Here is a 25,820-nt window from a genome sequence, read left to right on the forward strand (position 1 = left end):
ATTTGAGGTGGATCTCCTTTTTTCACAATTGTTTATAAACCTGCAGTATCAGTAATTGTGCTGGCCTGTCATGGAGTTAAATAATCCAATCTTGTTCACTATTGTTTACCAGAATTCCTTTGATTTCTCCTTGATAATCTGCATCAATTCCTCCTCCCATGACATGAACACTTGTCAAGGCCAAGCTCCGGCAAGCAGTTATCAAACCAAAGTGTCCCGGAGGAATCTGAATTCCTATTCCTGCATTGATAACTCTCCCTTGCTCCTGATTTATCCCAATTAATCCTAATGCAGGAAGGCCCAGCCCTGCAGCCTCTGGGGTGGCCCTGTCAGGGCCTATCGCACCCAGAACGATTTCCCAGGAAGTCCAAGTCTCCCTGTCCATGGGTGGATTTGCAGACTGGGTGCAGCCGGGCACACCCAGGGGTTTCCATTTCCCCAGCGGGCCCATTGTTAAGGCTATGGAGCACATCTGGGAGATGGGTTCTCCATCAGGACGGGTTCCCATCTCCGCATTTTTTCAGCTGCTCTTTTAACAACCCCTTCATCTGCTCAACCAATCCTGCAGCTTGTGCATAGCCTGGGATATGAAAAACCCAGCAGTCTTCATCACTCTCTTTTTCACAGGAACAGACAAAGCATTCCAGATCACAGTATCAGCAAACCCTATAAAAACAGCCAATTCCATCCCTTCCTCCTTTATTCATTGTATGCAATCTCACAGAGTTTACCAGTAACCTTTGGGTCCTGGCCAACCATTTTCTGGAGGGTATTTAGTGTTACATCTAATTATATAGTAGTATTATATAATAATAATAGTGTTACATCTAAAGAATTCGTATTGTCAGCACTATTTCACATTATTATTTATATACAATATAAATATTCTTTTATATATATATCAACTAGGATATTATTATTAGTTCACTTGCACAAAGACATTTGAGCTCAAGATTAAAAACTTCTTCTATTGCTCCATGTGGGAGCATTCCAACAACAATTGTTCCTTCTGTTGGTGCTGTTTCCAATACGCTGTTAACAAAATCCATCCTCCTCTTCCCAAACCCACAAGCTCTTTTCCTTTTTCCATATCCAATTTTGGGATGCATTTTAAGGCATCCAGCGCTTCAGCTCCTTTTAACCAACTGCCCCACTGCTCGCACGGTGCTCCGACCGCAGCCCACTCCAGAGCCAGCGAACTCCAGGGAAGCTCTTCCCATCTGGGATTTCGGACAGGACTGATTCCTTACATTTACATTTAAAAAGTGACATTTTGGTGCGATCCGGCCAGACTACGCCAGTTTTGTTGTACCAGTGGGCAGGGCCAGCACCAAAGACACAGACACCAACTGAAGGAACTGTGTCATTTGCTACAGCTCAAAGCAGCAAAGAATCACAGCAGGAGCAGCTCAGCAATGCCCCCAATCATCCCTGCCAAAGATTGCCTGCAGTGATTAACCAAGATGCAGCCTCAGTTCCCCTCAGACTTTACCAGCACCCAGAGCCACCCATCAGCTGGGGGAAGCTGTCCCAGCCAAGGACTGGAGAGCCACTCGCGGACACTGGGAATTCGTGCAGCTGCCTCCAGCCACAGCTGAGGCTCCAACCCCGCTGGGAGAGGGCCCAGCTTTGACAGTGCTGGAGAAACAAACTGACAGCACTTCTAGTGCAGGAACATCTGCTTTCATCCTCCTCTTGCCTTCCTCCTAAGCCTGGCCAGGGCTCAAGGAGGAGCCAAGGCAGCTGCCTTTGACCATACAGCCCCAGACAAGGCCAGATGTGGGATTTCATGGCCTTGTCTGGTGTCTAAACACAGAAAGGTCAATACATGTTTCACTAATGAGAGGATACATCAATCACAACGCTAATGATCATGCATATTTCGGTAATGAGCAGATACAAAGATAACCTTTGGTTGGAAGGTTCATCCAGAGGTCACTTTTGGCTCAGGGCCTCTTGTCCAGGCCTTGGCACTTCAGGGATGTGGTTTAGTGCTGGGCTTGACAGTGCTGGGTTAATGGTTGGACTCGATGAGCTCAGAGGTCTTTTCCAACAGGAAGGATTCTGTCATTCCAGGATTCTGTCTGCTGCATTCAGCCAGGTCCATGGCACCAGCATTACTTTGGTCAAAAGTCTCCTCTTGCTCAGCTCTTGTGGCCTAAGGCTTCAGCTCCTTCAGCTCCTGGTGCTGAGCTGCTCATGCTGAACGAGATGACTCGGAGAGAAGAATACAGTTCATCCAATTCCTTCTGGCACACGGAGAGGGGAGGCTGTGAAAACAGGAGCATTGTTTGCTGTGGCCTCCTCTGTGCCCTTCACGCCTTTCAGCGCTTTGAAACAGCCAAGAGCTTTCTCCAAGAGTGCAATGGAGCAGCTGTTCCTGCTCCCAGCTCTCGCCCTTCCCAGTCTCTGCCCTTGGCTGCTTTTGTCCTTCTTGCTGTGCCCTCTGTGCCCCCGGGGCTCGGTGGCTGCTGCCCAGGGCTGTGGCACTGGCACAGATCCAGTGCTCGAGACCCTCCTTTCTCTGCCCTCGGAGCTGCCTGCTCACAGCAGCCTTTTCCACCTGGAAGCTCCACATGGACAGGGAGTGCCCACCTCTGCTCCTTGCACACCCTCCAGGAGCCCAGGGCTGCCATCTGCAGTCCCTGCTGGCACTGAGGGCTCCCAGGTGCCCCAGGCTGCTGTGACACCGCTGCCAACGGGAGGGAACAGCGGCAGGGGCTGTGCTGAAAGTCAGCTCCATTTGCTGCTGCTGCTGCTGCTGTGGGGGTCATTTGTCCAGCCCTGCCCCAGAGTCAGGGATCAGATCCAGGCCCTGCTGCTGCTCCCTCGGGATCAGGCACAGTTTGGGTGTTGCTGTCAGTGCCAGCAGGAGCGGGCGCTGGAGCAGCGGGTGCTGACAGTGCCCCGAGCCCCGGGGCCCGAGGGGTGCCTGGGCTGCGGGGCTGGCAGGGAGCTGCCCCTTGTTCTCCCTGTGCCTCACGCAGAGCTGGGCCGCTCACAAGTGGGGCAGCACAGCAAACAGGGAGCCTGCGAGTCTCTGCCAGCCCTGTCTGCTCAGAGATTGGGCCTTGGAGCTGCAGGGGGACAAAGGCAGCTGCTTCTGCTCCCTCTGCATGTCCCCATGTTCAGCAGTGCTGCTCCATCATTCAGGATATGTTTTCTGTTTAAATAATTAGAAAAACAAAAAAGAAAAAACCCAGAAAATATTATGAAACATAAAACCAAAACCCAAATGTGGAGTGAAAAGTCTTTTGTAACTCTAAATTAAGAGGTAACTGATCTTTTCAAAAAGACAACTCAGGTATTTGTAAATATGCTGAGGGCATTGATCCATCTTACTGACCTCAGCAGTCCTTTGTTAAAGATTTTGGGCTTTGTTTCCAACATTGTTATTTTAAATTGTGGTTGAAGCAATAGGAAATTGCTTGTGCCCTGCCAGCTCTGAGCAGGACTGGCAATCTAAACTCTGTCCCACCCCAACTCATGGAGAAGATGCCCTTCCTTCTCACCCTGCAATGAGCTGCACATTCCCTTGGAAATTGTCAGGGGGTTCTTAAAGACACCAAGTCCCACTCAGGGCTTTTTGCTCTGCTTTGGTTGTGGAGAAGGGCGATTCTTCATCCATCAGCTCCAGACTGCACTGCCTCAGGAACACGGCCCACTCGCCAGGTTGGGCCCACTCGTGGCACTTCCAGAGGAGGAAGAAAGTGCAATGGCACAATTCCAGCCCAAAAGGAAGGAAGAGTGGGACAGACAGAACACCCTGTGCAGATCCAGGCGTTCAGCTGGGACTGTGCAGAGTTTGGGTTCTTGCCAGTGGGATGTGTGTCCCTGACTGCAATCTCTTGGCCTGCACCAGAGTCTCACTCACCTGCAAAAGCAGAAAGCTCCGTCGCTGTGCTCGCAAGGGGCTCGTCTGATGCAAAGCTGTCAGAGCCCTGTGAGGGGAGAGCGGGCCCAGCCGTGCCCGGGGCTGAGCCCCAGCAGAGCCCTGGCAGAGCCCGGAGCAGCCTCAGCATCGGCAGAGCCCGGCTGTGAGGAGAGAAAGCAGAACCCGCCCGTCAGCTGAAGCCTCCTGTCCCCTTGTCCCAGCCGCCCACAGTGCCCAGGCCGTGCTGGCCGTGCTCAGAGCTGGGCCCAAAGCTGCCCAGCATTGCTGCCTTTGGGAGCAGAGCAGCAGGGCAGGACATGTGCCCAGCCTGCAGCCAGCCATGGCACAGCCACCTCCTCAGCAGCTGCCCAGAGCCCAAAAGCAGCTTGGCAGCCACTGAAGAATTCCCTGCAGCCGCCCCAGCAAAGGGGGAACCTTTGGTGCCCGGCCAGGCCGTGCCATGCCCAGCTCTGGCAGCATCCCCCTGGCTCTGGACTCACCTGCACACTGGCCGTGGAGCGTGTCTTTGGAGAAGGTGCCACAATCAAAGGCCATCATCTTCAGCTGCCGCTGGCCAGCTCCAGGAAGAGGTTGTCGGCCTTGAGCTCGGCCTTGGTGGCTCCAGCAGCAGCAGCCCCACCTGCTACAGCTTCTCCAGGGGCTCCTTCTCCTTCCCCGGGGCCACACCAGGCTCTCAGCGTTCTGCCCAGGGCCCCAGCAGACAATCAATGAACCAGACAAGCAAAACCAGAGGGGATGGTGGCCACCAGGGCTTGCCAGAGCAGGCCTCCAGCTCAGCTGCAGCCCAAGAGCTGCATGTTCCCTTCTGATGCTCCCTGCTCACAGCTACAGGCAGGACAAAAGAGTCTGCTTTGCTTTGCCACTGATTGCCAAGAGATGGGTGGGGCTGTTCCCTGCCAGGCCCCTGGATCACACTGTGCCCGTGGCTCTCTGCCATCCTCTAGGGCACATGAACACCCTGCAGCCAAGGGTCACGGAAGAGCTCTTCCAAGGACGGCCTGGCCAAGGGCTGCATGGATAAGCACCTCTTCAGAACATCCTGGCACTCTGGGCACAGAAAGCAGAAACCACCAGTCAGCTGCAGAAGGATCCCGCCCGCTTTGCCCCCCGTTCCCGTGCCCAGGCCATGCTGGCTGTGACCAGAGCTGTGCCTAAACTTGCCCATGCATTCTGTGCTTTGGAGGCAGCAGGAGAGCAGGACATGTGCCACCTGCTCAGAGCTGCCAGAGCGGGATGCTCCTGAGCCCGCTGCTGCCTCCCAGCACTGCTATTCCCCCCGTGCCGCAGAGATGAGGTAGCCACCTGGAGAGAGCCGTCGTGGGAACAGGATCCGCCCCCAGATGATCTCCTGGCCCCTCCTGAACGGGTGCTTCCCCACCACCAGGTGGTACAGCAGGAGGCCCAGGGACCAGATCGTCGCTGCCTCGCCGTGGTAGCGTTGGTGGTGGATCCACTCGGGTGGGCTGTACAACAGGGTTCCTGTGGAACACAGACCGAGTCCATCAGGGGATGCTGCTGCTCCCAGAGCCTCGCCCCAGCATCCCTGGGCACGCAGGGGCTGCACCAGTGGCACATGGGGTGACCCGCTGCCCTCCTGCCAGCACCTGTGACTTGTGTACAAACTTGGGGTTGGAAAAGAGGCCGCTGGTGTTGGAAAAGGGCAGTGGAAGCCCTGGGGAGGCCCAACCATGACATGCAAATGAAAAACCCACCCAGTGGTGGCGAAACCCCACTCTCCTCCCTGCCTCCAGCGCCCCAAGAAACATCAAGAAGCCAAGGCAAACCAGGGCAGCAGAATAGTCCAGGCCCTTCCTCGCCTGCACACCAAACCGGCCGGTGCACGGGGTCTGAGCCCCCTCTCTGCTACCCCCACGGGAGATTTTGTTGGGCTGGCTGCCCCCGCTCCAGCCCCAGCCCAGGGCAGAGTGGGTGCTGAAGGCTGGCAGCAGGGCTGGGAACTGCCCCCTCCCAGCCCCACCCAAAAGCAACTTGGCTTAAGAATTAATCCCATCCCGGCAACAATGAGGGGAAGCCCCGGTGCCACACCCAGGCTGGGCCATGAGATGCCCAGGAGCATCCCCTGGGAGGGCTCACCTGCAAACTGAGTGTAGGCTGTGTCCTGGAGGAAGGCGCCGCAGCCAAAGTCGATCAGTTTCACCAGCCCGGTGGCCAGGTCGAGCACGATGTTCTCGGGCTTGATGTCCCGGTGCAGGACCCCGCAGCTGGTGCAGTGCCGCACGGCCTCCAGCACCTGGCCGAACAGCCCCCGCGCCTCCTCCTCGGGCAGGAACCTCCGCTCCGCCAGCAAACCCGACAGGTCCTGACACCGCTCCGGACGCTCCAGCACCAGCAAGAAGCTGCTGGGCAGCTCAACCCACTCCAGGAGCCGGATGACACCACGGAACCCAGTGGACACCTTGTCCAGCAGCACGATCTCCAGGGGCGCACGGGCGCCGTCGGGCTGCGGGAGGAGCACGGTGCCGTCAGCGGGGCTGAGGCCGTGCCAGGGCTCTGGGACCCCTCACCCAGCCCGGGACGCTCTGCGCCCCCCGCTCAGCCCCCGCCCGCTCTCCCTCCGGGGCTCCCGGCGGCTCCCACCCCGCCGGGCCCCGGCTCCTCGCCGCCCGGCACGCCCCGGCTCTGCCGCTGGCCCCGCTCACTCACCAGCTCGCCCCAGTGCCGGACGCGGTCCCGCGGCACGCATTTGATGGCCACCTGCGAGCAAGGGGCAGCAGCGGGCTGAGCTCACCGCCCGCCCCGCCGCACCCCGGCCTTCTCCTCCTCCTCCCTCCTCCTGCACCCTCCTTCTCCTCCTCCTCCGCCCTCCTCCTCCTGCACCCTCCTTCTCCTCCTGCACCCTCCTTCTCCTCCTGCACCCTCCTCCTCCTCCGCCGGCCCCGCCACTCACCGGGGCGCCGTCCGCGAGCCGCGTGCCCGAGAAGACGCTGCCGAAGCCGCCGCTGCCCAGCAGCGAACCCACCCGGTACCGCTCCTGCAGGGCCTCCTGCGCCTTCCCTGCGGGCGACACGCGGCCGTCAGCGCTCGGCCCGGGGCCAGACACGGCTCCCGACCGCCCCCCGACCGCCCCGGCCCGGGCATCCCCATCCGAACGGAACACCGGCGGCTCGGGGCCGGCGGCCGCGCTGCCGAGCGGCGGAGCTCGGGCCGGGGAAGCCGCAGCGGAGGCGGCGGGAGCGGCCGCGCCCCGTGTGTCCTCCGCGGGCCCCGGGAGGAGCCGGGGCCGGCGCCGAGGGCGGAGCCGAGGGCGGAGCCGGACTCCGCGTCGGGGCCGGGGCCGGGGCCGGGCTCGGGACAGGCGGAGCCAAAGGGTGGCGATGCCGCCCCAGCCCCGGGCACCGATGCCCGCCCGGCAGCGCCACAGCCACAGCGAGAGCCGGGCGGAGGCGAGACCGCGGCGGGACGCCCGGGGCCGGGGAGGGGGCGGCCCCGCCCGGGGCCTGGGGCGGGCCTGGGCCATGGCCCGGCCCGGCAGGGGGAGGGGGAGAGACCGGGAGAGGAGGGGGACACCGGGAATGGGACACCGAGAGAGGAGGGGGACACCGGGAACGGGAGGCGCGGGGAAGGTGCGGAACAGAGGGAGAGGAGGAGCAAGAGCAAGAAACGGAGAGAGTGTAGAGTCGCTTGTGATCGCTGCTGCCGCTGCTGCCGCTGCTGCCGCTGCTGCCGCTGCAACTGAAGCGCCGGGGCCGTTTGTCCGAGTGTCCGCGTGTCCGAGTGTCCGCGTGTCCGAGTGTCCGCGTGTCCGTTCCCCGCTCGCCCCACGCTCCCCACGGCCGAGCCCCGCTCGCCCCGGGGGCAGCCCCTGAGTCTGTGCAAACACGGGAACTTTGCCGTGTCCAGCCCGGATCCAGAGTCCTGGCTCCTGCACGGTGGCAGAGGAATCCCCTCGGCTGCTGCTGTGCCTTGTCCCTGCTGAGGGTCAGACACTGCCGGGCCACATTCCCTGCCTGTAGAATTCGTGCCCCACCCAAGCTCTGCACTTTTGTCTCCAGCATTGCTTTCCAATAAAAACAGGGGAAGGCAAACTGTGTGCAGCTCACGGTACTTCAGAGTGTCTAAAACTTGCTAAGGCACAGATCTTAGAGGTGAGATCCATTTGGAATGCATGGGATGGAGAAGCAGTGCAACATGAAAAAGGGGAGCACAGAAATAGAGAGGAAAACACCTCGGATTGTTTCTTTCCATTTTCATTTCACTTCTGGAAAGCTGTTTCAGTTTTCTGGGAATCTTCTCTGCAGTCCTGTCTGCTCTTTTCAAGAATCTTTCTGGGAGAATGAGGTGCAGCTCCTGTCACAAGATGTGCCACCAACTGCAGCTTCTCTTGGCTTCCCACACTGTGAGTGCAGCACGAGTGCTGCAGCAAAGCAGGACAAATGTTGGGAGAAGTTTACAAATTGTCCTTTCTTTTCCCTGTGGGCTGGGCAGTTGTGCCATTGGTGAGGTTTTCATCGTGGCTGTTCTAACCTAAGAAATCAGGAGGTGGAACCAGGAATTGTTAGGCACTGCAACCCTGGCTGAACTCAGAGAAAGAATCCCCAGAGCCTGCAGCCAGAAATGGAGAGCTGTGTGATAATCATTCCCACATCTCCGTGGACATCTGGAAAGTGATCTAGAACATGAAAATGGGCTGACAGAGGTACTTTGTTTCTGTGTTCAGTTTAGATCAGTCTACATCTCTTGCACTGCTATAAATCAAGAGCACAATCAGTTCATGCAAGCTGGACCTCTCAGACACTGAAATAATCTGAAAAGGAGAAATGCAGGGAATGATTTTGTGAACTTTGTCTGGAAGAAGGGTGATTTTTTTCTAATAATTTCTAATCCATTTCCTCTGCTTTTATCCTTCCTAACAAGGCCATTTGCATCCCAGATCAAATGAGAACCCTGAGCTTGTGGAAGTGCCTGAAAGATGCCCTGTTCTTCTGCAGGGACACTCAGGCTGTAACAGGAGCCGAGCCCTTTCTTGGGAAGCCTCCTCCCAGCTGGAATTTGTGCCGTGCTGGGAGAGCAGGAGGGGGAGAGCGATGGGATGGGCGCTGTGTGGGAGGAGCAGGAGGTTTGGGCCGCAGGACGTTCCCTCTGCGCCGCTGCCCCGCAATTGGCGGCCGTGCCCAGGGCTCCAGGCTTCTGAGCATTTCAATCTCTGCTAATCATGATGCCTGTGACAAAAATACTGAGTTCACTGTCACGAAAGCACCGTGGGTAGCGCTGATCGAAAGAGGCAATTGCGGTTTTCTGATAAAATTCAGGTGGCAACCAGAAGAGGGGCAAGAGCAGCCGCGATCTCCAGTTCCCAAGGCAAAGGCAACAACAGCCCCGTGCTGTCAGCTCAGGGGGAGTAAAACCGTGCTGAGAGCAGCGCTGGAAGCCGATCCTTCCTTTTTTCTCTGAAGGCTGGCTCAGGGCAGCACAGCCGGGCCCTGAGGAATCGGGGCTGTTTGGGGGTGATGGTTGCTCTGCTCCAGAACTCCCCTGGAAAAAGCCCTTGGGAAGCCGAGGCGGGAGCGGGCGGGAAGGGCCGGCGCTGCTGCTGCTCGTGCCCGGCAGCCCCGGCCGGGCCGGGCCGGCGCCCGCTGCGCTGCGGCTCCTGCTGCTGCCAGAGCCGGGCGGGACTCGGGGACAGGGAACGGGCCCGGGGGACAGCAAAGGCTCGGGGGCTGCAGGGATGTTCGCGCTCGGGCCAGCGCCGGCACAGAGCTTCGGCCTCGGCATTAACCCCGAGGGAAACGCTGGGGAAAGGCTCCGGTTCAGCCTTTCTGTGCTCGTTGCTGTGAAGTGCCCGAAATAAAAGGAGAACAAGCAGGGCCTGACCCCTTCTCCTTGGGAGGAGCCCCGTGCCTGGGGCTGTGAGGGGCTGAGAGGGGCCGTGAGGGGCTGAGAGGGGCCGTGAGGAGCGTCAGCCCTGGCAGGAGGATGTCCTGCCATGTCCCTCCCTTCCTCCCTCCTTTTCTCTTGTTGCCTTTTTTTTTTTCTTTTCTCTTTCTCTCTCTTTTTCTCTTGTTGGAGAGGATCAAAGTTTGGTAAGAAAGTTTCACAGGTATGTAGGCTTGGCAGAAGGATCTCTGAATGTAGAAACTGAGGATGAGATAGAAATGAAAGCAAGTTTTGATATAGAGTAAAAGATGTTTTGCTGAAACAGTGATCACTGAATAGCTGAGAAGGCAAAGGTTGGAGATGAGTTGGAAGGAGATTTTTAAAAATAGGACAAAGGTATGTGACTACAAACAAAGACATGTTTTTCACCAAGTAAATGAGTCTCAAGAAGAGCATAAGTAAATAGAAAACAGGTTTTTACCAAAAAGAAAGATATGGCAGGCAAACAAGAAATGTTGATGTAGCAAGAAGAGAGGTCTGAGAATTTTCCACTGTAAGCTTAAATTGTAACTTACTTATTCTTGTGATTGGATAATAATGACTATAATATGGTGATGGTAGTAGCTATGATAGGCTATAGGCAAATGTAAAGGTATTGTGTGTGGTGCTTATGGGTTGTTATGTATTAAGATACTCAGCAAAGAAAAGTATCTGGTGCTTTGTAACTTGAGCAGCAAGCGGCTTCAGGTATGCCTACAGCTGGAGCTGGCAGCTGTAGGGCTGGCTCTGGATACCCACTCCCTGAGCTGCTGTAACTTCACCTAGGCAATAAACAGCTTTCAAGAGAGCTGCCTGAAGTCCAGACATCCTTTGTGAACCCTTCTCCTATAGGACAGATTTATTGTAGCACTGTGATTAAGCCTGCAAGCTGTAGCTAAAATTAGCCTTTAGGTTTAGAGGTATATACACTGAGTGCTTCCGAATAAAATCCTAGATTAACCCGCATTTTTGTTGGTGGTGTCCCTGATCTCTTCATGTGTCACAACGAGCAGCCAGCCTGAACAGGTCAGCTGGAGGACAGAATGACAAAGATGAAGATAATGAAGAAGTGAAGAGACTCCCTACACAGAATTACCTGAAAAGGACAGCCCTGCTCCATGAAAGAGTAGCGCTGTGAAGCAAGATATTGACTTCAGAGATGTGACATGTAGGACAGGCTGTTGGGGGGATATGAGAAATTTCTGGATGTTGAAGTGTATATAAACTGTTCCGGTTTGGCCAAATTTAGAAATATATCCTCTGAGAGAAGGCACAACCACTCCTCCCCCACCAGGTTCGGGAAAAAAATAAATTTTCCTTGAAGAAAAGTGAAGAAGATAAAACTATTTATTTAACAAACACACGGGAAAGGAAAACAATGTTAACTGGTAAAATCTTTCGCTGTAGAGGAAAAACCTGGGAAAGTGTTTGAGTCCTCCCTTTGGTCTCCTCGGAGCTGGGGCTTGGGCCGGGGCCAGGCCCTCTGTGCCTGGTGGAAAGTCCTCCTGATGTGCTCTGATGTTAAAGCAATCAAGCAGTCCAGTAGAAAAGGGAGAAAATCCAAAATTCCAGGGAAGGAAAAATTCAACTCTCAGTCTCTCTCCGGAGAACAAAGCAGCTGAACCACTGGCCAAAAAAAACTGTCCTGGGAGCAGCAAGCCGGGTGCTTCCTCCCTCCCCTGCCGCAGTGGGGAAAACCAATTGCTGTCTGTGTGTGACCTTGAACAAGCAAAAACTGCTTTGAGAAAGTTTTGCTCAGTTTTTCCTTCCCCCTCTCAGGCTCAGTTTAGAGGCACAGAAAAGCACAAAAATTAATTTCTGGGCATAGGCAGCGATATGGGATACACATCATAAGGTCACCCCAAGACATTCCACCCCTTATCCCATATCATTGGCTCAATGCCCAAACTAAGATATTCTAACTCTACACACACACATCAATACATATACATATACATATACATATATATATACAGCTATGTACGAACAGTGACAGTGACCCTCAGCAAGCAGGGGTACCCAGGCATTCCACATTACAGATGGTTTTCACCCAACAATCAGATCTCCCTGTGGTACACAACGTGTTCTTCCATCTTTCTGCATTACCCACCATGTGCAACCAGGTCCCTGAGCAAAGACAACCCCACGGATGGGTTGGTCTGTACTCGAGGCAGAATTCATCCCCACAGTCTTTCCTAACAGACCTCTGACATGCACTACTGGGGCCTTATCTCCATCTGCTGTATGCAGGGATTCAGACTGGGCTGGACCAGCTCTATTGGTGGAACCTCAGGTTTTAACTAACCAGGTGGCCTTTGCCAGATGCTGTTCCCAATTTTTGAAAGTTCCTCCACCCAGTGCCTTCAAGGTGGTTTTCAACAATCCATGGCACCGTTCCACTTTGCCTGCAGCTGGTGCATGGTAAGGGATGTGGTACACCCACTCAGTGCCATGTTCTCTAGCCCAGGTGTTTATAAGGCTGTCTTAAAATGAGTCCCATTGTCAGACTCGATTCTCTCAGGGGTGCCATGCCTCCAAAGGACTTGCTTTTCCAGGCCCAGGATGGTGTTCCGGGCAGTAGCGTGAGGCACAGGGTAGGTCTCCAGCCATCCTGTGGTGCCTTCTACCATTGTGAGCACACAGCGCTTGCCTTGGCGGGTTTGAGGCAGTGTGATGTAATCAATCTGCCAGGCCTCCCCATACTTGTATTTGGACCATCGCCCACCGTACCACAGAGGCTTCACCTGCTTGGCCTGCTTGATCGCAGTGCATGTCTCACAGTCATGGATCACCTGGGAGGTACTGTCCATGGTCAGATCCACCCCTCGGTCTCGTGCCCACTTATAGGTGGCATCTCTGCCCTGATGGCCTGAGGCATCATGGGCCCATCGAGCTAGGAACAACTCTCCCTTGTGTTTCCAGTCCAAGTCTACCTGTGACACTTCTATCTTTGCAGCCTGATCTACCTGCTTGTTGTTTTGGTGTTCTTCATTAGCCCTCCTCTTGGGGACATGGGCATCTACATGGCAGACTTTCACAACCAGCTTTCTGACTCGGGCAGCGATGTTTTTCCACTCTTCAGCAGCCCAGATTGGTTTTCCCCTATGCTGCCAATTAGCTTTTTCCCACTTTTCTAACCATCCCCACAGAGCATTGGCTACCATCCATGAATCAGTGTAGAGGTAGAGCTTTGGCCACTTCTCTCTTTCAGCAATGTCCAGGGCTAGTTGAACAGCTTTGAGTTCAGCGAGTTGGCTTGATCCACCTTCTCCTTCAGTAGCTTCTGCAACCCATCGTGTGGGACTCCATATGGCTGCTTTCCACTTTCGTTTCATCCCTACGATGCGACAAGAGCCGTCGGTGAAAAGAGCGTAGCGTGTGTCTTCTGATGGCAGTTGGTTGTACGGTGGAGCTTCTTCAGCATGTATCACTTGTTCTTCTTCATCAGTGAGACCAAAGTTTTCACCTTCAGGCCAGTTTGTAATTATTTCCAAAATCCCAGGGCGATTCAGTTTTCCGATACGGGCACGCTGTGTGATGAGAGCGATCCATTTGCTCCATGTGGCATTGGTGGCGTGGTGGGTAGAGGGAACCTCTGCTTTGAACATCCACCCCAGCACTGGTAGTCGGGGTGCCAGGAGGAGTTGTGCCTCAGTGCCAATTACCTCTGAGACGGCTTGGATTCCTTCATAGGCTGCCAAGATTTCCTTCTCTGTTGGGGTGTAGTTGGCTTCAGACCCTCTGTAGCTTCAGCTCCAAAATCCCAGTGGTCGACCTCGAGTCTCACCAGACATCTTCTGCCAAAGGCTCCAGGACAGGCCATGGCTCCCGGCTGCAGAGTAGAGCACGTTCTTCACTTCGGGTCCTGTCCTAACTGGGCCAAGGGCTACGGCGTGAGCGATTTCCTGCTTGATTTGGGCTAAGGCTTGTTGCTGTTCAGGGCCCCAATGGAAATCATTCTTCTTGTGGGTAACCAGGTAGAGAGGACTCACGATCTGGCTGTACTCAGGAATATGCATCCTCCAAAAGCCTATGGTGCCTAGGAAAGCTTGTGTTTCCTTCTTGTTGGTTGGTGGAGACATTGCTGTGATCTTATTGATGACCTCAGTGGGAATCTGACACTGTCCATCTTGCCATTTCACTCCCAGGAACTGGATCTCTCGGGCAGGTCCCTTGACTTTGCTCTTCTTGATGGCGAAACCAGCTTCCAGGAGAATCCGGATAACTTTCTCTCCTTTCTCAAACACTTCTGTTGCCATGTTCCCCCACACAATGATGTCATCAATGTACTGCAAATGTTCTGGAGCCTCACCCTTTTCTAGTGCAGTCTGGATCAGTCCATGACAGATGGTGGGACTGTGCTTCCACCCCTGGGGCAGTCGGTTCCAGGTGTACTGCACGCCCCTCCAGGTGAAAGCAAACTGGGGCCTGCACTCTGCTGCCAGAGGGATGGAGAAAAATGCATTGGCAATGTCAATAGTGGCGTAGCACTTCGCTGCTTTGGACTCCAGCTCGTACTGGAGCTCCAACATGTCCGGCACGGCAGCGCTCAGCGGTGGAGTCACTTCATTCAGGGCACGATAGTCCACAGTCAATCTCCATTCTCCTTCAGATTTGCGCACTGGCCAGATGGGGCTGTTGAAGGGTGAGTGGGTCTTGCTGACCACCCCTTGGCTCTCCAGCTCACGGATCATCTTGTGGATGGGAATCACAGCATCTCGAGTTGTCCGGTACTGTCGGCGATGCACTGTCGAGGTGGCAATTGGTCCTCTTTGTTCTTCCACCTTCAGAAGGCCGACTGCAGACGGGTTCTCTGATAGCCCAGGCAAAGTGTTCAATTGCTTAATGCCCTCTGTCCCCACGGCAGCTATTCCAAAAGCCCACCTGAATCCCTTTGGGTCTCTAAAATACCCTTTCCGGAGGAAGTCTATGACCAAAATGCACGGGGCCTCTGGGCCAGTCACAATGAGATGTCTCTTCCACTCATTTCCAGTCAGGCTCACCTCAGCTTCCACCAAGGTCAAATTTTGTGATCCACCTGTTACACCAGAAATAGAAACAGATTCTACCCCCACATGCTGCGATGGGATTATTGTACACTGTGCACCAGTGTCAACCAAGGCATCATATCTTTGTGGTTCTGATGTACCAGGCCAACGAATCCACACAGTCCAAAAAACACGGTTTTCCCTGACCTCTATCTGGTTAGAGGCAGGGCCCCTCTATGCCTGGTTATCCTTCTTTCCCTGGGCCTGTATCTTAGAGGTTCCTTCATGGGAATTGGACATGCCATCGTCTTTTCCATCATTTCCGGCAGTTTGGCTACAGGCAACTGGAGCTACTTCCTTTTTGGTAGATCCTCCTTTCTGAGACTTGCGCTCCTTCAATTCACTCACTCATGCTGCCAGAGCAGAAGTGGGTTGTCCACCCCACTTCCTCATGTTTTCCCCACTGTCACACAGGAAATTCCACAGCTCACTTCGTGGGATGTACCTTCTCTCTGGGGAACGTCCGCAGAGAAGGCACTCTTTAATCTCCTGGTGATTCCTTTCCATCTTATCTTCCATTTTCTGCATATGTGTTTCCACAGCTGCGATTCTTGCATGTGTTGGGCCATGCACAGAGTCTGCATATGCTCGGAGCTTCACTGCCATATCCTGCACGGTCTCATTTGCACCGCAGTCCGGTTTCATTATTGCTAAAGCAGAAGCGTATTCTGGTGGCCCAAGCTGTATGAGTTTTCGCCACATGTATGGAATAACTCTGGCCCGGTCTGGACTTCTCAATCCTGGGTCATTTGTGAAGACAACCTCTACCACCCCTAGTTCTCTCAGGCGCTGGATCCCTTGTTCTATGGTCTTCCACTGGGTTTGCTGCATGTAGAGATCATCTCCGCACATATATCTTTCAGTTACGCCTGTCCAAAGACTGGTAGAGTCAGCCCCCCTTTTCATCACTTGGTCGATCACTGGATCATGTGACAGGGATCCCAAATGCCTCACTTCAGCACCGTCCAGCATCACATCATCACCTGCAGCATCCCAAATACGGACCATCCAACTGATTATGGATTCATCGGACCGTTGGGTGTAATCCTTTCTTAGGCTGTGAAGGTCCTTTATGGACATGGACTCAGTAATGGTTTCTGTGCCTGAGTCCATTGGTGGTTTTGAGGTTCCTTCCCCTGCATCTTTTGAGGTCCCTTCCCCTGCATCATCATCATCTTTCACTGGGCAATCAGTTTTGGTTGTGTGCTTTTTCCTTGTGACAGGAGCCACTGTCATTGGCTTTGACTCTCCATCTAGTTTGGGCTTGCTGTCTGGTTTATCTGCAGCCTGAGTGACTGGGTGTCATAGGTTAGCAAGCATAGTCCCGGAAGGGACGTCCTTGCTAAGGGGTGCTTACAGTTTCCTCTGGGAACTGACAGAACCTATCAGCGGCCAGTTTGAATATGGACAATTCTCTAAACCACTTAAAGTTGTGAACACCTCTGTGATCCACATTTAAGAATAGGCAAACTCCCCCTCCAAGCTCTCTCTTGTTTCCGGCGCTGGGACAGGTGGCTGCGGGCCCCGTGTGGGGGCCAGCGGGCCCAGCCAGGCCCTGCTTGGGCCAGGCTGGGCCGGGCCACGGCCATCCTGAAGCCATGGACCTGTTCCAGCCGTGGAACCCCCCCCACTGCCTTGCCGTGGGCAGCCTGAGCAGCTCGGCTCTCCCCCCTCTCCACTGCGATAAGAAAAATTCAACATTCCAGCTGCAAAGCTGCAAGGCCGAGGTGAGATTAACCCTTTTATTGCTGTGAAGAGCTGAAAACCTGAGGGAAGAGAGAGAGGAGATGCTTAAAGCTGAAATTCTGTTGTGAAGCTATGATATATAAGAGTATCCTGTTGTAATTTCATGAAGATATGGGGGGTGGAGTGTTCAACTCGTAAGCAAAAGCACCTGCGCTGAGATAGGCAGATGCTGACGTGGCTGTAATTTCATGAGAAGTTTGCACAGGGAGAGATGAACCAGATGAGGACTTTTGCTCCAAACGGGAAAGGAGAAACCTCAGTTCCTAGAAATGCTCCCAGAGACAGTCCTAACGATGAAGATGAGGAAGACCCTTTGCTCCCAGGGAAGGAGAAGGGCCTCTGTTTTTTGTTTCTGAATGGCTCAACCTTAAAATTGTACCCCAAAAACTTCAAGAGTGGACCCTTGAAAGCAGTTGCAGGAAAAGCTGCAAGTCAGGGGAAGGGACTCACATGCGAGCAGAGAGACTCCTCTTCCTAAATGGACTGAACAATATTTGGAAGTGGGCGGCTGGCTCGTTGTGATAATGTTTTCATAGCACGAGCAAGAAGAGACTTCTCTTTGTAAATGGACTGAACAAGGTTATTATGGAAGTGGTAACAGACTGAACATCTCAAGGGTTGTCTTTTTACATTGTCAGTGGGAGAAGGGAGGAAGGTGGGGGGAGGAGGAGAGTTCTGAAGGTATGGTGTAATTTTTTTTCCCTCTTTTAGGTCTGTTAATAAACTTCTTTATATTCTTTCAAGTTTGGGGCCTGCTTTGCGTTTCCCCTAATTCTTATCTCACAGCAGATAAACAGTAATCAGTATTTTGGACCAAACCACTACACTAAATTGGTGTTTCCGCCCGGTTACAAACCCAACCAGCGACACCAGGGCTCTGCCAAACGTGGCTCCTCTGATGGGAGATGGAGTTGGAGCAGAGGACAAAGCTCTTGCCACAGTCGGGGCACTCGCAGGGCTTCCCTTAGCGGTGCCTCCGTTAGTGTTGGGTCAAGTGAGAGCTCTGTGAGAAGCTCTTCCCACACTGGGGACACTCGTAGGGCCTCTCCCCGGTGTGGATGCGCTGGTGGGTGACGAGGGTGAAGTTTCGGTTGAAGCCCTTCCTGCAGTCGAGGCAGCGGAAGGGCCTCTCATCCGTGTGAATCCACTGGTGCAGGAGGAGACTGGAGCTGGTCTGAAACCTCTTCCCACACTGGGGACACTCATAGGGCCTCTCCCCGGTGTGGATGCGCTGGTGGATGATCAGGTGGGAGCTCCACCTGAAGCTCTTCCCACATTCCCCACACTTGTGGCGCTTCTCCCCATCGTGAAGCTGCTCATGAACCACCAGCTCTGACCTCTGGCTGCATCTCCGGCCGCCTTCCCCGCACAGGGTGGGTCTTTGCTCCTCAGAGCACCCTGGGCTGCGTTTGCAGCCCCTCCTCCTGCGGGATCTCCGGGGCTTTTCCTCCCCGTTGGATTCCTGCGCCGTGGAGCCGCTCAAAACGGCCTCTTCCACCAGGTTCTCCCGCGGGGATTTGTCCTCCCTGGGCTCCGTGCTCAGCTCCTTGTCTGGGGAGGAAGGACAAGGAGAGGATGGGATTTGCCTCCGGGCCACAGGGAAGGGCAAGGAGATCCCCCCAGTCCGTCCCCGGCAGGACGGCGTCGGCAGCGGGGTTGTCCTGCAGCCGGGGGCGATGCTGGGCTGGGAGATGGAGCAGGAGAGAGGGGAAAGGGGCACTGACTTCCTCCTCACCTGCCTGGGGCTCCCGGGGCATCTTCCTCTTCCTCACAGCCTCCTCCTCCATCTGGCCAAGGGTTGGGAATGGGAAATCCTGGTCTGGGGAGAAACTAGGGATGAGCACTTTGACTTTATAGGTCCTTCTGCCAAGTCCATCTCTAGAAGTCACTGGGCACAGTGTGTCCATAAAAATCTGCTCTGAAAAAGCCTCTCAGGAGTTCCCTGTCTCTGGTCTCTCCCCTTTGTCTTTGGGGGTCCCCTCTGTCCCAGCTGCTGGGGTCCCTCTTTCATTGGGAGTCCTCCTCTCTCCTTGGTCTCCACCCTCCCCAGGCTGCTGGGAGTCCCAGGAATCCAAAAGCTCCCCCCTTTGGTCTTCCCACTTAGGGATGCTGGGGGTTATGGGGTCCCCAGGTCCCTTCTCCCCTTATTCTCTGCTTCGGGGTGCAGGGGGTCCAAGGAGTCCCCCCTGCCCCTCTCCAGGCTGTTGAGGGTCCCGCGAATGGCGGCGCTCCCCCCTCTCTGGGCTCCCCACTTTGGGGCCCTGGGGGTCACAGGGGTTCGCTCCTCCAGACTGCCGGGGCTCCCCTGCTCCCGGTACTGCCCCTCTCTGCTCGTCCCACTCTGGGGCTCCCGAGGTTCCCCCTCCGGCTCTCCCAAGGGGTCCCGCAGCCCCCTGGCTCCGGGCTGGAGGTGGCCGTGCCTGACCCGGGCAGACCCAACCCCCACCACGGGGCGTACCCCACATCCCCCTGCCCGCTGCCAGGGCTCTGCTGGCACCGCCACCGGGACCCCCAGAAACACCTCCTGGGGACCCCCAATGTCCTCACAAGGGGCATTTTCTGCTCACCTTTGGAGTTCTTCATTCTCCAAACATCCCCCCAAAAAACCCAACCCAGGGAACCCCCCGGGATATCTGGGCCGAGCTCCCCCTCCCCGGGCACCTGCGGGATGGGGGGCGATGATCCCACGGGTGGGGGGCTGTGAATTCAGGGAGCGCTCAACCTCATGTGGGGAGTGACTGGGTCTGAACTGGGGCAACTGGGTTCAACTGGAACCACACTGGAAGATAATGGGAGCAGCTGTGCCCATGCTGGGGTCATACTGGGATCCTAGTGGAACTGACTGGGCTCATACTGGGAGTATCTGAGAGGGACTGTGATCATACTGGAATCAGACTGCGAGGGACTGGAAAGGTGCTGGACATGACTGGAACCATACTGGAGGTGACTGGGAGCAACAGAGACCATGCTGGGAGCAAATGGGATCGTATTTGGAGGAACTTGGAGTGACTGGATTCATACTGGGAGCAACTGGGTCCACACTGGGAGTGACAGGGAGGCACTCTGGGCATGACTGGAATAATACTGGGAGTTATCTGGGAGTGACTGGGTGCAGCTGGGATCATACTGGGAATGACTGGAAGCAACTCGGAATCATACTGGCATTGAGAGGGAGCAGTTGGGATCACATTTGGGGACACTGGGACCATACAGGAAGTGACTGAAACCATACTGGCAGTGACTATGGGTCCTACTGGGATCATCCTGGGAGCCACTGGGATTACAGTGGGTGTGAATGGAACCTGACTGGGGGTTACTGGGAGCTGCTGGGCCCATGCTGGGAGGAAAATGTGGACACATTGGGAGCAACTGGGATCAACTGGAAGGTACTGGAACCATGCTGAGGGGACTGAGACTACAACTGGCATCATACTGGGAGCAACTGGGACCACACTTTGGGAAACTGACAGAAATTGGGATCATGCTGGAAGACCCTGGAAGTAACTGGGAAAGACTGGGATCATTCTGCGGTAACTGGAACCTTACTGGAGCAACTGGGAGTGCCTGGGTATGACTACAAGCATGCTGAGGGCAACTGGGATATACTGGGAGTGTCTGTAACCATACTGGGGGTGACTGGAACCACACTGGGAACAGCTGGGATCATGCTGGGGGGAAATGAGACCACGCTGGGGGCACCTGGGAGCAACTGGATCTATGCTGGGGGCAACTGGGCGTGACTGGGACTATTCAAGGGGCAACTGGGATCATACTGGGAGGAACTGGGAACAACTGGAACTATGCTGGGGGCAACTGGGATCATACCGGAATCACAGTGGGTCCATGCTGGTTGAGACTGGCATCATACTGAGGGTGACTGGAATCATACTGGGATTGACTGGGAGTGGCTGTGAGCAACTGGAATCGTGCTGAAAGCAGCTGGGAAGAAGTGGGAAGGAGTGGGAGCATGCTGGGGGTGACTGGGATATACTGGGAGAGACAGGGAGTCACGAGGATCATACTGGAGGCTACTGGGCTCATGCTGGCATTGACGGGGAGCAACTGGGATCACACTGGGGGCCACTGGCATCATACTGGGGGTGACTGGGATCATCCTGGGATTATAGTGGGTGTCAATGGGGGTTACTGGGAGCGACCAGGCCCATGCTGAGAGCCTACTGGGGATGCACTGGGAGGAACTGGGAATGATAGGATGCATGCTGGTGACAACTGGGATGTACTGGCAGTGACTGGGATAAATCTGGGGGCAACTGATCCATGCTGAGGTAACTGGGAGTGCCTGGGAATGACCACAAGAATATTCAGGGCAACTGGGATATACTGGGAGTGCCTGAGACCATGTGGGTGGTCACTGGGACCACACTGGGTGTGACTGGGAATGTGCTGGGGAAAACTGGGACCATGCTGGGGGAAACTGGGGGCAATTGTGAGTGACTGGGGCCCTGCTGGGAGAGACTGGCATCATACTGGGAGTGACTGGGACTATCCTGGGGCAACTGGGAGAACTGAGAACACACTGGACAAAAGTGGGAAGAACTGGGAGCAACTGAGACTGTGCTGGGGGCAAATTGCATCCTAATGGGGAGTGACTGGGAGTGACTGGGTTCATACTGGGAGTAACAGGGATTCTGCAGGGAGTGAGGAGAAGTGACCAGGATCATACTGGGCCTGACTGGGCTCATACTGGGACTGATGAGGAAACTAGAACCACTCGGGGAGGGAACTGGGCTCATACTGGGAGCAGCCATTTCCCAGCCCCGGGACCCCCGAGCCCCTTTCCCAGCCCCGGGACCCCCGAGCCCCTTTCCCGGCCCCGGCACCCCCGAGCCCCTTTCCCGGCCCCGGGACCCCCGAGCCCCTTTCCCGGCCGTGCCGCCCCTGCAGCCCCCAGACCCCCCCGCCGGGGTCCCGCCAATCCCAGGGGTCCCCCCTCTCGGGCTCCCCGCTTTGGCCTTCTGGGGCTCTCCTCTCTCCGGGGTCCCGCTTAGGGAAGCCGCGGCTCTCCCGGGGCTCCCCAAAACCGGTGTCCCCCCGCCCCCGCCGGCCCCGCGCCGTCCCCACGGGGCCCCGGCAGAGCTCGGAGGGCCCGGCCCGGGAAGCCCAACCCCCACCGCGGGGGGACCCGCATCCCCCCGCCCCCGCCGGGGCTCTGCCGCCACCGCCACCCCCAAAAACACCTCCCGGGACCCCCCGATATCCGCCCCCGCCGGGGCATCTGCGGCTCGCCTTTGGAGTCCCGCAAGCTCCAAACATCGCGCCGCCCGCCCCGACAGACAGCATGAAACAGCGAGCCCCAAATCGATTCCCTGCGAGCTCCAAATATCCCTCCCCCCTCCAAAAACACCGCCCGGCATGTTTGGGCCGAGCTCCCCCTCCCCGGGCACCTGCGGGATGCGGGGCGGGCGATGCTCCCGGCCCGAGCGGCTGCGGATCCAGAGAGCGCTGCCCGCACCTGGAGCCTCCTCCGCCTGCTCCGGCTCCTCCTTCTTTCCCCCGTGCCTCCTCTTCCTCCTCCTCTGGCCCGCCTCCTCCTCCTCCTGCCCTTCCTCCGTGCCTGCGGCCGCGGCCCGGGAGCTCTCGGGGCAGCGGGGCCGGGCCGGGCCACGATGGGAAAGGGCTGGGTCACCCCAGAGCGAGCTGGGGCAGCGGAGCTTTGGGGCAACAGCGGCAAAGGGGTGCGAGAGGGGGGATCCGGGCAGGTGGGACAGCGGCAAAGGGCTTCCAGTGGGGTCCCCCAGTTAAGCCCAGCACCCCAAAGCCCGTCCCAGCCCTCCCCGTTCCCTCCCCAGCCCCGGCTGAGTGCGGGGCTCAGCCCAGGAGCCGTCGCCGTTCGGGGCTCCCCCGAGTGCAGCAAACGGGAGAGTGCCCCCCGGGTGAAATGTTGGGGTTCGCTCTACCATCGGCGCTTTAAGATGCCCCGGTAAAGTCGGTGCCCACTGTAACTCCCGTTAAAAGGGCAACACCACTCCCGTTGATTCCGGCAGCGGAGCCCCGGGGGGAGTTGGGGGTCCCGGCAGGGTTTGGGGCCCCGGGAGGGTTTGAGGCTCCTGGGAGGGTTTGGGGGTCCCGGGAGGGTTTGGGGGTCCCGGCAGGGTTTGGGAGTACCTGGGTGGTGCCGATGATGGCGATGGGGACCCCGTGCTGGGTGTGAACATTCGCGAGGGGCTCCTGGGGGGGTTTTGTGGGTCCCGGGGGTTTTTGGCGTCCCGGTGTTTTTTGGGGTTCCCGAGGGGAGTTTTCAGGGGTCTCAAAGTGGGGGTTTGGGCGATCACAAGGGGAATATTTGGGTGTCCCAAGGCTGTTTTGGGGTCCCTGCCGGTGATGGAGATGGGGACCCCGTGCCAGGTATAAACTTTCTCAAGAGGGTCCGGGGGGTGTTGGGAGGTCCCGTGGGAATTTTGGTGTCCTGAGAGGGTTTTGGGGGGTCTGCATGGGGCTTTGCGGTCCTGGGGAGTTTTTGGAGGGTCCCGGGGATATTTTCGGGGTCCCAGGAGAGGTTGGGGTTCCCCGGGAGGGTGTTGGGGATTCCCGGGAGGTTTTGGGGTACCTGGGCGATGCCGGTGACAGAGCTGGGGACCCCGTGCCGGGTATGAACCTTCTCGCTGCGCACGGGCAGCGTCAGCGTGTTCAGGGAGATCCTGGGGGGCCCGGGGGGTTCACCCCAAATCCCAGGGGACCCCAAATGCTGAGGGACCCCTGAACTCCCCTCACCGCTGGATCTGCTGCAGGCAGGGGGGCACCAGCACTCGGCCCCCACCCCCCACTCTGACGGGGGGGCTGCAGAAGAAATCTGGGGGGCACAGACGGGTGAATGGGAACACCTGGGACCATGGTGGGATCATAGTGGGATCATCCTGGGAGTGACTGGGATCATACTGAGTGTAACTGAAAGTGACTGGGATCATACTGGGGGTGACTGGGAGCCCCAGGGCCCATGCTGGGAGTGACCTGGGCCCCACCCTGGGTGGAACTGGGGGAACTGGCCCAGCCGGGGCTCAGGGTTGTTCTCCCCCAGGGCTGCTGCCACCCCCGGCCCCAGAGAGCCGAGGGACAGGGGACAGCCGAGGGACAGGGGACAGCCAGGGAACACGGCCTGGCGCAGGGACACTGTGCTCCAGCACTCTGGGCTGTTGTGCCCGGGGCGTTGCCCTTGGGCTCCCAGGACAGGCAGAGGGGGCAGAATCCCCTCCAGGAGCTGGTGTTGGCTCAAAGCTTTGGTGTTGGACATTCTCAACCACTCAGTGATTTCATAGTCTCCTCTATGATGTCAGACCTCTGCCCAGTGATATCACAGCCTTATCTGCGATGTCACAGCTCACTCTATGATGTCACATAGCAACCCTGTGATGTCATAGCCACTCTGTGATGTCACACCACCTGTGATGTCACAGTCCTCTCTGTGATATCACACAGCTGCTCTGTGATGTCACAGCTGACTCTATGATGTCATACAGCCACCCTGTGATGTCACAGCCTGTTCTGGGATGTCACACGACCACTCTGTGATGTCACACCAGCACCACTCTGTGATGTCACAAAGGTGCTCCATGATGTCACAGTAGACTCTATGATGTCATACAGCCACCCTGTGATGTCACAACCCACTCTGTGATGTCGCAGCCAACTCTGTGATGTCACACAGCCCCTTTCTGACATCACAGCTGCTCTGGGGGTCTGTGACACAGGCACAGAGGTGTTACCAAAACTTCAGTGAAACAAAACCTCCTCAGCACCAGCGCAGCACGAAGCAGCAGCATTCTTTATTGGGCTGGATGCACGAGGGGAGAGCCCCTCCCAAAGCCGTGGGTGCCGAGTTCAGGAATGTTCCTGTTTGCAGACTGTGCTTCACAGACACATTCCCAGATTGTCCCACCAGAAACACACACATGATCATCATTGCCCCAAAATCATTGCAGATTTCCCCCACCCCTTTGCATATCCCTTCTTCTGCCCTGGGGGTCTCTTTGGGGGTCCCTGGTGGTCGCTGACCCCAAAGCCAGCCCTGACTGCCCGGTGAACTGGTGAAAGTTGGCACACCTGGGCTGGTTGCTGCCCACAGAATCAGCCTTGGGCGGGTCCATGGCCAGTGGCTTTTGGAGAAGAAGCATTGTATGAACCCACCAGGTGCAAACGGTTTTTCAGCTGGCAAATTTCCCCTCCTTGGAGGGCTGTGAAGCTTCTCTTCCCTTCAAGCCTTCAGAAGCCTCGCTCTGCTCCTTTACTCACATCCCACGAGTTCCTCAGCTGCTTTCACAGCCATGTTCTTTACACAGCTCAAAGCAAGTGTCATAAGCACAAGTAGTGCTGTGATCCCAGTTAGACTTTGCAAAAGTGAGGCCACCCATCAGTCAGGGAAAATCCAAGTCCTTGAAATATTTTATCCAAACAGTTACTCTCTAACCCTCCCCTTAATTCCCTGCTGGATGCAGCAACTGATTTTATCCTCTCTACCTGATCATCCAATCCAGCATCACATTTGGAATGTGCACACAACAAGTGTTGCTGTTTCAGTTCAAGAATCCACACACTCCCTGTCCATGTAGCAGCAATAGGGCTAAAGCCAATCTGCTCTGGAAGGTCATTTTAGCTGGGGCTGCCAATTGTTCCTTTATTTCAGCAAACCCCAAAGGAGCTGCATTCACTGAAGTTGCCATTTGCAGAGCCCAATGGTGTGGGGCTGGTCTGTTCCTAAAGGCAGATCTTTGCGGAGCAGGGATGGATTCTAAAATCCATCCCGCTGGAGTTCCCGCACTGGGATGTTTCCCAGTTCCATCCCCTTTAACCTTTCCCCACAGTCGGGTTCCCAGTGGTGACTCCTTGCACGAGGGACGGAACGTTCATACCCCCAGTGTCCGTGGTGCTCCTGATTCTCCCAGGGGCAAACGTGTGCTCCAAATTCCATCCCTTCCCACCCATCCTGGGGCTCCTAAGGATCTGACCGTGTCCTGCTGACACTCTGTGCCTCTCCAAGGCTCCTTGTTTGTTGGCTCAGCCCACGTGTCCCTGAGAAAGGCAGAATCATTTCTACAAACACAGCCCAGCCTCAGAGCCTGGGCCACAGCCAGGAGCCGCTGGACCTCAGCATTCCAAACAGCTCAAGTGTCTGTCCCAGGGCAATCCCACTTTTCCTTGGTCCTCGGATCCTTTGGCCTTGACCTTGTTAAATCTGGATATTTTATACCCACCTCTAAGGGGTCCTGTGGGAGGCCTGGGCTCCCTGCCCAGCCCAGACACCC

At 56.2% G+C, this 25,820-nt stretch overlaps 1 pseudogene across 1 annotated transcript in view; it reads right to left on the reverse strand.

Annotated features, from left to right (window-relative positions):
• Positions 1-3,556: 3,556 nt before the first annotated feature.
• Positions 3,557-25,820, reverse strand: part of LOC309583714 (olfactory receptor 14J1-like) — a 42,946-nt pseudogene continuing 20,682 nt past the window's right edge. The window contains exons 2-5 of the transcript in view: positions 7,014-7,201; positions 6,804-6,855; positions 6,494-6,610; positions 3,557-3,691 (exon numbers count right to left, since the gene is read on the reverse strand). The product of the transcript in view is annotated as an olfactory receptor 14J1-like (transcript). The remainder of the gene's footprint in view (positions 3,692-6,493; positions 6,611-6,803; positions 6,856-7,013; positions 7,202-25,820) is intronic.

Source organism: Coloeus monedula, assembly GCF_965178545.1.
Source record: "Coloeus monedula genome assembly, chromosome: 32".
In the NCBI taxonomy this organism is placed as follows: domain Eukaryota; kingdom Metazoa; phylum Chordata; class Aves; order Passeriformes; family Corvidae; genus Coloeus; species Coloeus monedula.